Raw genomic sequence first — 12,382 nt, forward strand, 5'->3', positions numbered from 1 at the left:
CTCCATAAGTTTCATAGCATAAACAGAACACAGTCACTGACACTATGTCAGGTCACATCATGGAGCTAATGAATTAACAGCCAATAATCAAATATTACTCCCTTCCTTACTCACAACTGAATTGTCAACTTAAAAATATTCGAGCTATTTTAGTCATGTCAGAGGAATCCGAAATGTTCGGATTTGAACGAACTCGTCGCCACTCGTAAACATGCGCAGAAGGTAAGAAAACTTCCGGCTGTCAATTTTCGGCCAAAATATCGTAGGTTTTTGTTGTGTTTTTCAAACTTCAAATGAGGATGCTACGACAGCGAGTTCCAATACTGCGGGATTTATTGACGTCCACTTTAACTCGACATTCACTGAACTAACTGATCCCCGTAGCGCCCGCCCATTACCCCCGATAAGGCCAATGGACCATACCAAAACATAAGGGGTTGTCTGGGTTAAACCATCACCATACAGTGCACACAAACAGATCACACCACCGTTTTCGTCAAAATTAAAGATATTTGGCTGCTTTAAAAAATGCTTGCCCGGTCGGGCAAGTTGCCCATAATTTTACCTTGCCCGTGGCCAAATTTCACTTGCCCCGGGCAATCGGGAAGCGGTTAACCGCGAACCCTGAGCTTGCTTTGCATGACTTGAACAATGTCACAAAGAAAAAGGGTACCTCTTGCGAAATCTTTTTCTGCAAATAGATTGCGCCAAGATGCTCTCATGATGTAAATAATGGCAAATAAAAAAACGCGAAATAAAATGAAAGAAAATGTCAATGCAAGCCAAATAAACAAGTGGGTATTATCGGGGAAAATGTGCCGTCTCGAGTACTCTGCTGCGCAGTCGCCACTTGTCATCTATGGAATGCACAGTTAGGCTCAATCAGGGATCCATGTTGCGACCCGACCACAAGTCGGATGTAGATGCAAAATGCTTGACATGTCTAAGCTCCCGGCCCGATGTAGTCCATATCGGGAAATACGGCTTTCATGAAGCGTTTAAATCCTGTGCGCGCCACGTAACTAGACGAGCTTTATCTTTAGCTAGTGCTAGGCTATCGCGTCCACCTCTGAGACGTTCTCTCGTATGGTGTCGCCTCCGTTCATGGGCTGTTGTCACTTGTCGAACCTTGCTTCTCACTTTGAACTTTCAGCACAGCATGGTTGTGTTGTGGGTGGTGAGAAAGCTTCTGGATTTGAATCGCCAGCAACGAGAGCGACAGACGGGTGGAGTCACATGACTAGAGGCGCTGTAGCGGTCTTAAAGGGGCATGAACATTGCCGCAGACAAAAGGCTTTTCTTTTTTTATTCATCGAATTTACCGACATGGGCAAAATGATTTCGGTCATTGTAATAAATTTCGGTAACGGTAAATTTTCGGTTTATCGCCCAGCCCTATGCTGTAGCATGGCTTTCTTTGCCGTGGGTGTCAAATATTTTACTTTGTTTTCAGAGTGCTTACAGACCTCTTGGTTTTGCCTCAAAATAATTGTCTGCAAAGCAGTCTGTGCCATCCGCATCATTGATGTGCAGGAGTAGCTTGTTGGTAATAAATAGCTGCAAGAAGTCCGCTGTTTGCCGCAGCATCCAGTGGTCCAGCGCTCGCAGTGAAAGTCTTGTCTGGCAGCCCGAACCATCCCCAAACATTTCGAGATGCACGCCCACTAAATTCCAGAAATATAAACATGGACAAACTTGACATTCTTCCAGATTCTGTCTCTTTGCATTGTTTTGAAGTTACTCCTGCAACTTTTCCACTTCTTCGATCCTCCCCATTGTCTGAAAAAGAAGTGTATATTTTGATTTGAAATAATGACCTCAACATACCAATACATTTGTTTATCATCTGAACTGGATTATTTTGAAACAACATTTGGGATGGACATCTGGGATTTGTTGTTGTGTATATTCAGAGTAATCCTTTTCTTGTATATAGCTAAAGCAATAGTCGCTGGCCTTGAAAATGGGTACAAGACTTGACCAAATTAAGATGCCATAAGGTCTAATTTGCCCCTTCTCTACCACAACCGATTTAGAGGCCATTAGTAACAGATTTGAGAAGACCACTTTTAAAGATATGAAGCCAGAGCTCGGCACCGGACCCATTTTTATTATTTATTATAATTTTAATGTATTATTGAGCAAATGACACAATATGTCAGTAGTGATTACCACAGAAGTCATGTCAAAATAGTGCAAATTCTGAGGTCGACTTCAAATCAGACAGGCGGAGACGAGCGCCAGAGAAGAGATGAGAATCAGAAGAGATGTTGAAGAAGCTAATAACAAAAAAAAACAAAAAAACACATCAAATCTCCATGTAGTAGCAACGGGGATGGCTCATGGGGTCAGGAGAAGTGAGCGGGAGATGGGGAGTATGAGGTGCCGTTGGGGACAAAAGTCAGGAATCGCTTCACACTTCTGAAATGCACTCTTACACACCAGTGAAATTGTTGTTGCTCATGCATACTTATGAAACGCTATCATACATACGAGTGAAACGCTCTCATACACACTAGTGAAATAGTTGTTGCTCATACACTCGTCAAATGCGCTCATACACATAGGTGAAACATTCTCATACACACCAGTGAAAGGCGCTCAGGCACAATTGTGAAATTATTGTTATTCATAAATACAACTGAAACATGCTCATGCCCATACACGAGTGAAATGCTTTCATACAAACACCCACACTGTTGAAAATGCTGTCATGAACACAAGATCGCTTACAAATACTAAAATGTAAAAATTAATCATTTATTTAGCAGGGATGCATGGTGGGCGACTTGTTAGCACGATGGTCTCACAATGCAGAGGTCGCGGGATTGATTCCGGCTTTCCTGTTTGGAGTTTGCATGTTTCCCACACGCCTGCGTGGGTTCTCCGGTTTCCTCCCACATTCCAAACACATGCATGGCAGGTTGTTTGGACACCCTAAATTGGTGTGAGTGTGAGCGCGGATGGTTGTTTGTCTTTGTGTGACCTGCGATTGGCTGGCAACCAGTTTAGGGTGTACCCCACCTACTGCCCCAAGATAGCTGGGATAGGCTCCAGCACCCCCCGCAACCCTTGTGAGGAGAAGCCGTACAGATAATGGATGGTGGGATGGCATTCATAATGGACGGCCGCCACGGTGGGCGACTTGTGAGCACGATGGTCTCACAATGCAGAGGTTGTGGGATCGATTCCGGCTCCGGCCTTCCTGTGTAGAGTTTGCATGTTCTCCCAAGCCTGCGTAGTTTTCTCTGAGTTCGCCAGTTTCCTCGCACATTGCAAAAACATGCATCCATTTACTCTGATGCCAATGTTTTCTGTACCTTATGGCAGATTTTTCTCTTTGCCGAAGACTATTAGCACTTGTAGAGCGAGGACCTGTGCCACAGTCGTCAACTGCACCCTAAAATCAGATCATTTTGTATTTTAGACATTACACACTACACAGTTAAAGATGGTCCAAAAAAGAAAAATGGATTAATGTATTTCAACTTACATAATACTCTTTAAAGAGCTGACCAGCTCATTCCCAGAGGTACGTATTGGGGCGTATTGGTCGTCTTTACAGAAGACTCCAGGAGGTAACTCAGGTTTGACCTTCAGCCACAACAGAGTGTTGGGTGTGAGTGCTTCCAAGTCGTTGAGGTCGGAAGATGTCCTTGTGATAGGCCTGCTGTTTATAACTGCTTCAGCCTCACCAAGCAAGGTATATTGACTTTCTTCACCCGAAATTTGTTCTTTTACAGTGACATTCAGGATTTTTCTCACAGACCAAATAAGTCGCTCACAGCTTCCTCCGTGGTGGGAACCTGCTGGGGGATTGCTATGCCACTGAATACCTTTTTGCAGCAAGTGTTTCTCGATTTACTTAGTGTTCCATTCTTTGATTGATTTCTTCATTTCACTGTCAGCTGATCTAAAGTTGGTTCCGTTATCAGAATACATCTCTCTCACTTGTCCTCTTCTGACAAGAAATCTTCGGATTGCGTTGAGACAAGCATCTGTGTCACGTGAAGATGCAATTTCCAGATGTACGGCTCGTACAGCGAGACATGTAAAAATCACGCCGTATCTCTTTACTTGTCCTCTAACCCTACTTACTTAGAATGGACCAAAATAATCAACGCCAATTCTCTTGAAAGGCGGATCGTCAGGTAGCACTCTTCTGATGACTCTAGCAGCTCGAGGTATCCAAAACTGTTGATGCAGATTAGCCATCATGTGGTTCCTTCCAGCGTGAGCTGTAATCTCATGAATGTATCTCAGGACTAGCTTTGTGTTATGTGAATCCTTGGCAAGATGGCTTGCTGTTTTGCTGTTTCAGGCATGGCTGCGTGGCTCAACTGTCCACCAACCCTCATGACACCATCTTGAAGTACTATATTGAACTTGTAAAGTGGGCTACTTTTCTTCACCCTTTTTTGTTTTTCAAATATGGCTAAATCTTTTTTGAAACTTCGCCTTTGACAGTATTTCACAAGTTCTCTTTCTGCTTTATCCAAGTCGTTGCAGGTCAAATACTTTCCTTTGACAGTTCTCTTGAATAAATTCATCTTGCCTTCTTCACCTAATGTGATTAACTCCTTTCTATTTTCCTTTACTCTGTCAGTAAGTCTTTCAGCTTTAGAAACCAGGCTACGGCCTGCTTCAATGCTGTCCAAGACGAATAATGGTTCATCCACTGGCCCAGAGAATCTTTGGGCTACAGTGACTGAATTACATGCACTTGAGTCACTCATTTGACCTCCAGGTCATTAATTGGTAATTTGAAGTGTTTTTTGTGTTTAACTAAATTCCTGGACACTGCCTGATTTTTTTCAGAGCTGTACAACCACTAGAAAGGGTGGTTCCCACAATGTGAGTTTTGCTCAGGTGGCCCAACAATGTCACAAAAACAAGTAGGGGTGTGTGTGTGTGTTTGTATAAGCTACATGTTGGGGACCAACATCGGACAGCACACCCACTGTAGGGGACCAAAATTTTTGTGGGGACCAAAAATCTGGGCCCCACAAAAAAGAGCATTGAATTCAGTGATAAGAAGCTCAGGGGGAGGTCCTGTCAAAGTTTCAGGGCTTCCCAGGAAGGTCACAAAAACAAGACGAGTGTGCTAGAAATGTGTGTGCGGAAAAATTACTCAGGATCGCTGTCTAGTGGTCGGTCCCGGTACTGCACTTACGCACACTTCACACACTCGGCTGGTCTGCGCATGTGCAGGACAGTCTGCTTTATGTCAGGCAGCCACCCTCCCCTCCCCCACAGCCCAACCCGAAAAATTGAGATGTTAGTTAAGTATTTATTCCTATTATTGAGTGAGATTACATATTTTTACTTGGCAGCTGGCACAACAGCTAAGCTTGGAGCACAGTTATTGCAAAATAAAATAAATAAACAGTAACAACAATAACGATTGTTAATATTGTTATACTTTATAGCGTAACCTATTTATACTAATTTTCTGTATGCAATTTCAAGTGCAACTAATATAGTTGTGCATATAGATAGCCACCAAACTCCATACATTAGATAAAAATAAGAGCCACGATGTTAACCAATTAACAGTTCAAGAAAAAAGCAGACATCCAAGAACTTGCTTTGTTACTTTTGCGTGGCCAGAACTACAAACCCCAAAGCAGAGCAAACCCAAAACATCAGAGAAAGTACAATACTTTTGTCAAGGAGTGGTGCTGCTGCTTTGCGATCGCTGCCACCATAGTGAACGCGCTACCACATTCGTGCACACGCACACATGCCACACACCTGTTTTCCACGTCCTGTCAGTCCACTCCGTCGGTCCACATTTATTTCGTTGGTCAGCCATCACGGTTGGGTGCGCACTAGATCGCTGTTAAACCATCTTCTACGCCACAGTCCTCGTGTTCAACAAACATTTCTCCCGAACTCGCCTACCATGCACAACTCTCCACTTTCAAACCGAGCGCCGCTGTTACTTCCGGGTTTTTAGCGCCAAGCACTTGACGCTAGCGTGTGACGTCATGGCGAAATACTAGGTTTTAAAATAAAAATTTTCTTTTTTTTGTACAGTCTAAGTGCATGGGGTTATGATAGATCGAATGAGTATACCTTTATGTACTCACTAACATTTATGTTGATCATAAAATGTTGTTTTGATGAAGAAAACTGTTATTTTTTAGAATCAATTGGCTTAGGGCACTTGGGCAAACTACGGCCCGGGGGCCACTTGTGGCCCGTTAAACGTTTCAATCCAGCCCCCCAAACTTGAAAAAAATTAAATGAATAAGCCTTGTTAATGGTTTATTTTCTAAATACTGTGGTTTTTCAAAGACATATATATTGTTGTAATGCTTTTGTTCACTTTCGTTTAAAATTAAATGTATTTTAGGACTCATTGTGCCCCCCCCCCCCTCCCAATCAAAAAGTTTGCCCATCCCTGGCATAGTGGATGGGCCGAGGAGTTTAAAAGGCACACATCATGCATTTTTCAGTCAGTTTTAGCCAGGGCTTGGTATGGGGAAGACCAGCTGGTTTACATGTAATCATTACATTTTCCCAAGTTTTATTTAAGTTAATTGGACAAAACAAAAAAACGCAATATTCTTCTGCCAGAGAGTATGTAATATTCTTCTGCCATTTTATTGTAGAGGGCCATTTTGAGCCCCTAACAATATTATTCAACCAAGAGATCATGAGTCGTCGCCCACTTACTTTCTGAAGTCAGCTGGGATGTCACGGCTGTGACCCTCGTGAGGATAAAGTGGTTCAGATGGAAAAGTAGGACTAAGGGCTTTTTCTCAGGTTTCCATGCGCAAATCCATGTATATTAGGTTAATTGGAGACTCTAAATTCTCTACTCATCAAATGACATTCGTGACCCTGATGGATAGATAAAATAGATTATTAATCTGCCATGGGAAGTCCAAGGTGTCTGGTAGAAAGAAATGCATTCATACACTCATTACACAGTCAACCAAGCAAAGACACAAAGCCTAGGGCAGGGGCGGGCAAACTTTTTGATTGGAGGACCACAATGGGTTCTAAAATATGACAGAGGGGCCGGACCAGGAGCAGATGGATGGAGTGTTTTGGAAACCTCACCTCATCTGAGAAAAAAAATACATTTAATTTTATATGAAAGTGAATAAAAGCATTCCAACAATAATATTTGTCTTTGAAAACCACAGTGTTTAGAAAATAAAACATTAACAAGGTTTATTCATTAAATTTTTTTCAAGTTCGGCGGCCCGGATTAAAACTTTTAACGGGCCGCATGTGGCCCCCGGGCCGTAGTTTGCCCTCGCCTGGCCTAGGGCATAAACACATACATGTAATATCCAATCCGCTTATTCTCACAAGGATAGCGTGCTGGAGCCTACCCAGCTGTCAACGGGCAGTAGGCGGGGCACACCCTGAAGTGGTTGCCAGCCAATCGCAGGGCACGCAAAGACGAACAACCATCTGCGCTCAAACTCACTCACAAATGCAACCTCCACACAGGAAAGCTGGGTCCCGGGATCGAACCCTGCACCTTGGGACTGCGAGCCGGATGTCCTAACCAGTCTTAACTCATTAAATACCAGCCATTTTCACTGGAGCAACCCACTCAATCCCAGAGTTTTCCTGGGTTTTGACTAATATTGCAAGGCCCACAGAATATTGTATTCTAATGCTATATAGACATGGAGCACACCCGAAGAAAGATGAGACTCTCTTCTTTCAACCGAAAAAAAATGTTTGTTCCTATCTTTTTCCATTCTTGAACAATCGGCATTTGAAAATAGCTAAATTTCATGAAAACTCCAATCCCTGGGGAAAAAACTGAGAAAATGAGCTTTTTGTAAACTGATGCATTTTGACCATAATTTGAACTTTGACACTATTATTTATGGCTTTTATGACACCTCTAACATCTAAATAATGCATGCCTTCTATAAAATAACAAAAAAAAGCACAAAAAATATGTTTTTGATAAAATAAATTTATTTGCACATAACACTAAACGACTGAACTGTTGAACTATGTACAAAAATGAAATACATCAGTGTCATACATACTTTTTTTTTGTGTGATATAAAATAAAACAGTTGCCTTGATGCAAGGGCACACAACATAGTTCACACCACATTCTTGTTTCACTCCGTTTGCCTTTGCGCAAACAGACCCGACACTTTCGTTGTGGTCTGGCTTTGCTGGTCCGTGGAAAATAGGCGAGCTTGTGTTTGTCCACTGGGGTTTGTGTGAAAATAATTGTCTGGGAAGTGATTGCTGGCATCCGCGATGTGCTGCAGAAGCTCATCCGTGAGAAACAGCTGCAGGAAATCAGCTGGCTCCTCAGACTCCAAATGGGCAGCGGCATTCAGTGGTCCAGGGGTTGCTGTAAAGTCGATTTTCCTCGGTTGCCATCCAGTGTGACGCCATCCGGAACCACTGCTTCCTGATGCACAACCTGTAAATTACAGAAATATAAACAATTGGAAATATATATTTATTGCTGCATTTTATTGCTGGCGTGTGAAGTTTCATATTATAATTTACCTTTCTTTACACCAACAAGACGAGGAGGAACTTTCTTGCCGCGGGATGCACAATCTGTGAATTTTAGAAAGTATGCATGATTACCACACCATTCAGTATTGTTGTTTCCTCGTCGGGGAGGAGATACGCTCGCGTCTAACTGCACATTTATGCGACATTTTCTGCCCGCAAGATGCATGATATGTACAATAAAAGCATGAGGGGTAAAACCACATGTTCAATGGTAACTTGCGAGCGCTTACCTCCTCGTTCGGGGGGATCTGGTGAGGACTCTCAGCTGCTTTGGCTATTGTCCGAAGGCAGGCGATGCAGGCCGCAAGGCACGCGCACCCTCTTTAGACGCCTGTTTGTTGTGACGATGACGAAGCGTCATCCTCTCAACCAAAGCGTCTCCATCGCCTTGATGCTTTTAGGAAGCTTTTTTTTACAAAAACGCATTCCTCGATCGTCATTTGCTTGGAGGATTTCATTGCTAACGCTACTAATGCGACTGCTGCTAGTGCTGCCGATGCTGCTGCTACCCACGCTGCTCTCCACACTTATAAGTCTACCCCAGGATCCCGCCCCCCATTTGTACCTCTGGCGCAGATTCAAGGCGGATCTTTTGCACCTCTGCCCCCTGCTGGGTGATTTTTACATGATTCACAATGCGGACAAGGCTGATTCTCAGTCAGAGGTTGCATCAGACCCTTATGTACACTATGACGTAAAAAAGACAGGAAACGTACTTATACGTCTTTGGTAGAGGGCGCCATTGCATTAAAAGACGTCTTTGTACGTCTAAGGGAGTAAATGAGTTGAACAAAGTACAGGGTCCTTCACCTGACTACAGATGATCTTCTGGGGACTTTATTTGGTTTTAATCACTTTTGGGGTCTGTATCTATGCACACTCCCTGGTTTTGCTACCTTCCCGGGTACCACATACACACTGCTTAGTTTCTCTGCCTTCGTGGGTACCACATACATATTGCTTGGTTTCTCTGCCTTCCTGGGTACGACATACACACTGCCTGGTTTTGCTACCTTCCTGGGTACCAGTCACACAAACGTCAGACGACTCAGCACATACCGACTGTCTCAGCACTACACACTTTCACTCCAAGGCAGTGCTGTGAACCAACTTACTGACAAGAGGTAGTATTTAGAATTTTAAAAAGTGCTTGAAAGGTTTTGTTCATGTAAAACCAACAGATTATGACATTATTATTATTATTTAAATCAGTATTAAACAGCATCAGCATAGGTTAAAGATATTATACAGACTATATACGATAAAAAAATACTAAACCACCCTTGCTTTTCCGTCATTTCTTGTATAAGTTAACACACAGATGTATAACATTTGTTTATACAAATATAACGATTAAAAAGTAGCTGATTAGAGTTTTAATTTTGTATTCATTAATCTGTAATAAAAATGGACATATTTTGGTTAATAAAATTAACAAGAAATAAAAGTAAAGGGTGTTCTAATACTTTTTTCAAGATTGTCCTAACATACATTTAATGTTTACAGTATATGTCTTCGGAAGAAGCGCAGCATTAGATTTTTTTTTTTGTTCTCTCTCTTTGACTTCTGAATTTGAATTTCTGTCACAGATGTGCTTGAATTCTATTTTGGATGATTTGTGTTAAACTGCACAAATATTTGAAGAGCCATAGAATTCAAGAATCACACCAGTGCTGCTACTCCTCCGAACGGGTGAACGCCCTTGATTAACAACCTGCGTTGAGGTGGCTTTTGAGATTCGTGGTGTGGGAGAAAAATCTCTGAAGGCATTCTTAGACTTCAAGAGAGGGTCCACAATTTTCAAAGATTCACTTCCGTCTGAATCAGAGGCCTCACTTGTATCCGGAATATATTCATCTCCACTGTCATCTGAGTTGGAGTAATAATGCTTATCCATTCCAAAGTCAGCCTGTTTTTTTAATCTAAAAAACAACAACAACGAAATATAAAGGATAGAAGGCAGGAGACCAATAAAATATATGCAATTTGCTTGTAAGATTCCCTGAAATCTATATGGGTTGTTTACCTGTATACTTTTGGTCCTCCTGAGCCTTGGGATAGTAATATGGTCTGGGTCTGAGGCGCAAAGTTCAGGGGCAGGATTTGACAATGATTCGTCAGAATCTGTGTCGTTATTCCAAGGAAGATTCAGCCCATATTTTTTGTCCAAGGGAGGAGACTGGGTTGCATCAGAGTCCAAGAGAAAATTGAGAACCCATTAAATACTTAATCCCCAGAGGAATCTGCACAGAAAAAGGTCTTAATTCTATTTGAAAAAAAAAAAAAAACTAAAATATTGATGAATGATATGACAAAATAATGTAATAACAAAATTAATTGACCGTAACAAAAAGCTCCCGGGAGGAAAACTACATTAAATGTTTTTTTAACAGGGCAGTGAAAATATTGGAAAATAAAAACGATAATAAATAAAATAATATAAAAAAAGAATTCAATGTGTATCGATGGACCCATATGAAATACTTATATCGCTATGTACTTATCAGCCATATCGCCCAGCCCAATATGTAACTGCAACTTCAAAACCTCGGGCCATAACAGGATTGTAACATGGGATGCATATCTTCATTCCTAAATTTGTAGATCCCGAGGAGGCTGCTCAATGGTCCTGGTAATCTAAACCTCAACCAATTCGGTCACAGCCAATGTTCTCCATCCTTGTTAAGAAGTTTTGAAATGATTTAATAGATATACTATTGCAAACTATACCAGAATTTTAGACATTTTAAACTTTTGATCACAATTTTACCTATTTTCTAAAAATCTGAAGAATCCACATGCCAAATCACCTGCTGTAGACACATAGGTTCTGTTCTGACAGATAATTCAGTTACAGGTTGTGTACTTAAAGCCAATAAGAGGGCAATGCAGCAGTCGACAACCTGACGAAAGCTTAAGTCTCCCAATGAGAGAACTGTAGTGGCTGGTAGGTTCTTAGATTGTAACATAGTAAAGACATATACTAGGCATAACTGTATATCATATGATGATGAGGGAAAATATTATTAGCTACGATTTATGTCCAGATATATTAGAAAACTTGTCCAACCAGCACAGGTCTATCTAACTGTAATTTTAACATCTCAAGACACGACAGGATGACCACATGATACGCATACCTCCTTTTCAGAGTCTGTCAAAACTTGAGAAGGCTGCTTCGATGTTCTGGTGGCATCAACCTCAGCCGATTCAGTCATTGTCGGTTGTCCTCCATCCTAATGAACAAGTTGAATATTAATTTAATGAATTAAAAAAAGAAAATGGATCAGAATTTTACACATTTTAGGCTTTGGCCACCCAAAACAAAAACTAACAAGTTCACGAATGAAACAAAACCAATTACTTTAGCGCATGACAATTAATCTTCAGTAGAGATATGTTGTGACTGATATTTCAGTCACAGGTTGTCTTTTGAACGCCACCAGGGGCGCAATGGAGCACAGGACAGCCAAAAGTCTTCTTGTCGGACACCTGTAGTGGCTGGTAGGTTCTAAGATTATAACATAGTAAAGGCACATACAACTCCTAACTGTATTTCATATGATAATGAAGGAAAAGATGATTAGCTATGATTTATGTCAACAATAAAAATGGCTCTACGGGGTCCCCACAAACACAAACCTGACAGTTGGGTGTCAGATGGCCAACATACCTGACACGCAATTCAACTCAACTGGACCCCACAACACAAGAAAAAGCTGAGTGAGCCTCAAACCAGACATACACATTCACTGACAAATATCCTGTGACACCAGATATATTAGAAGTCTTGTCTAATCAGCACACGTCTATCTAACTGCAATTTTAACATCTCGAGACACGACAGGATGAGTACACGATA

This window comes from Idiotropiscis lumnitzeri, unplaced genomic scaffold, assembly GCF_059441095.1.
Source record: "Idiotropiscis lumnitzeri isolate Australia: NSW breed Sydney's pygmy pipehorse unplaced genomic scaffold, RoL_Ilum_1.0 HiC_scaffold_65, whole genome shotgun sequence".
Classification (NCBI taxonomy): Eukaryota; Metazoa; Chordata; class Actinopteri; order Syngnathiformes; family Syngnathidae; genus Idiotropiscis; species Idiotropiscis lumnitzeri.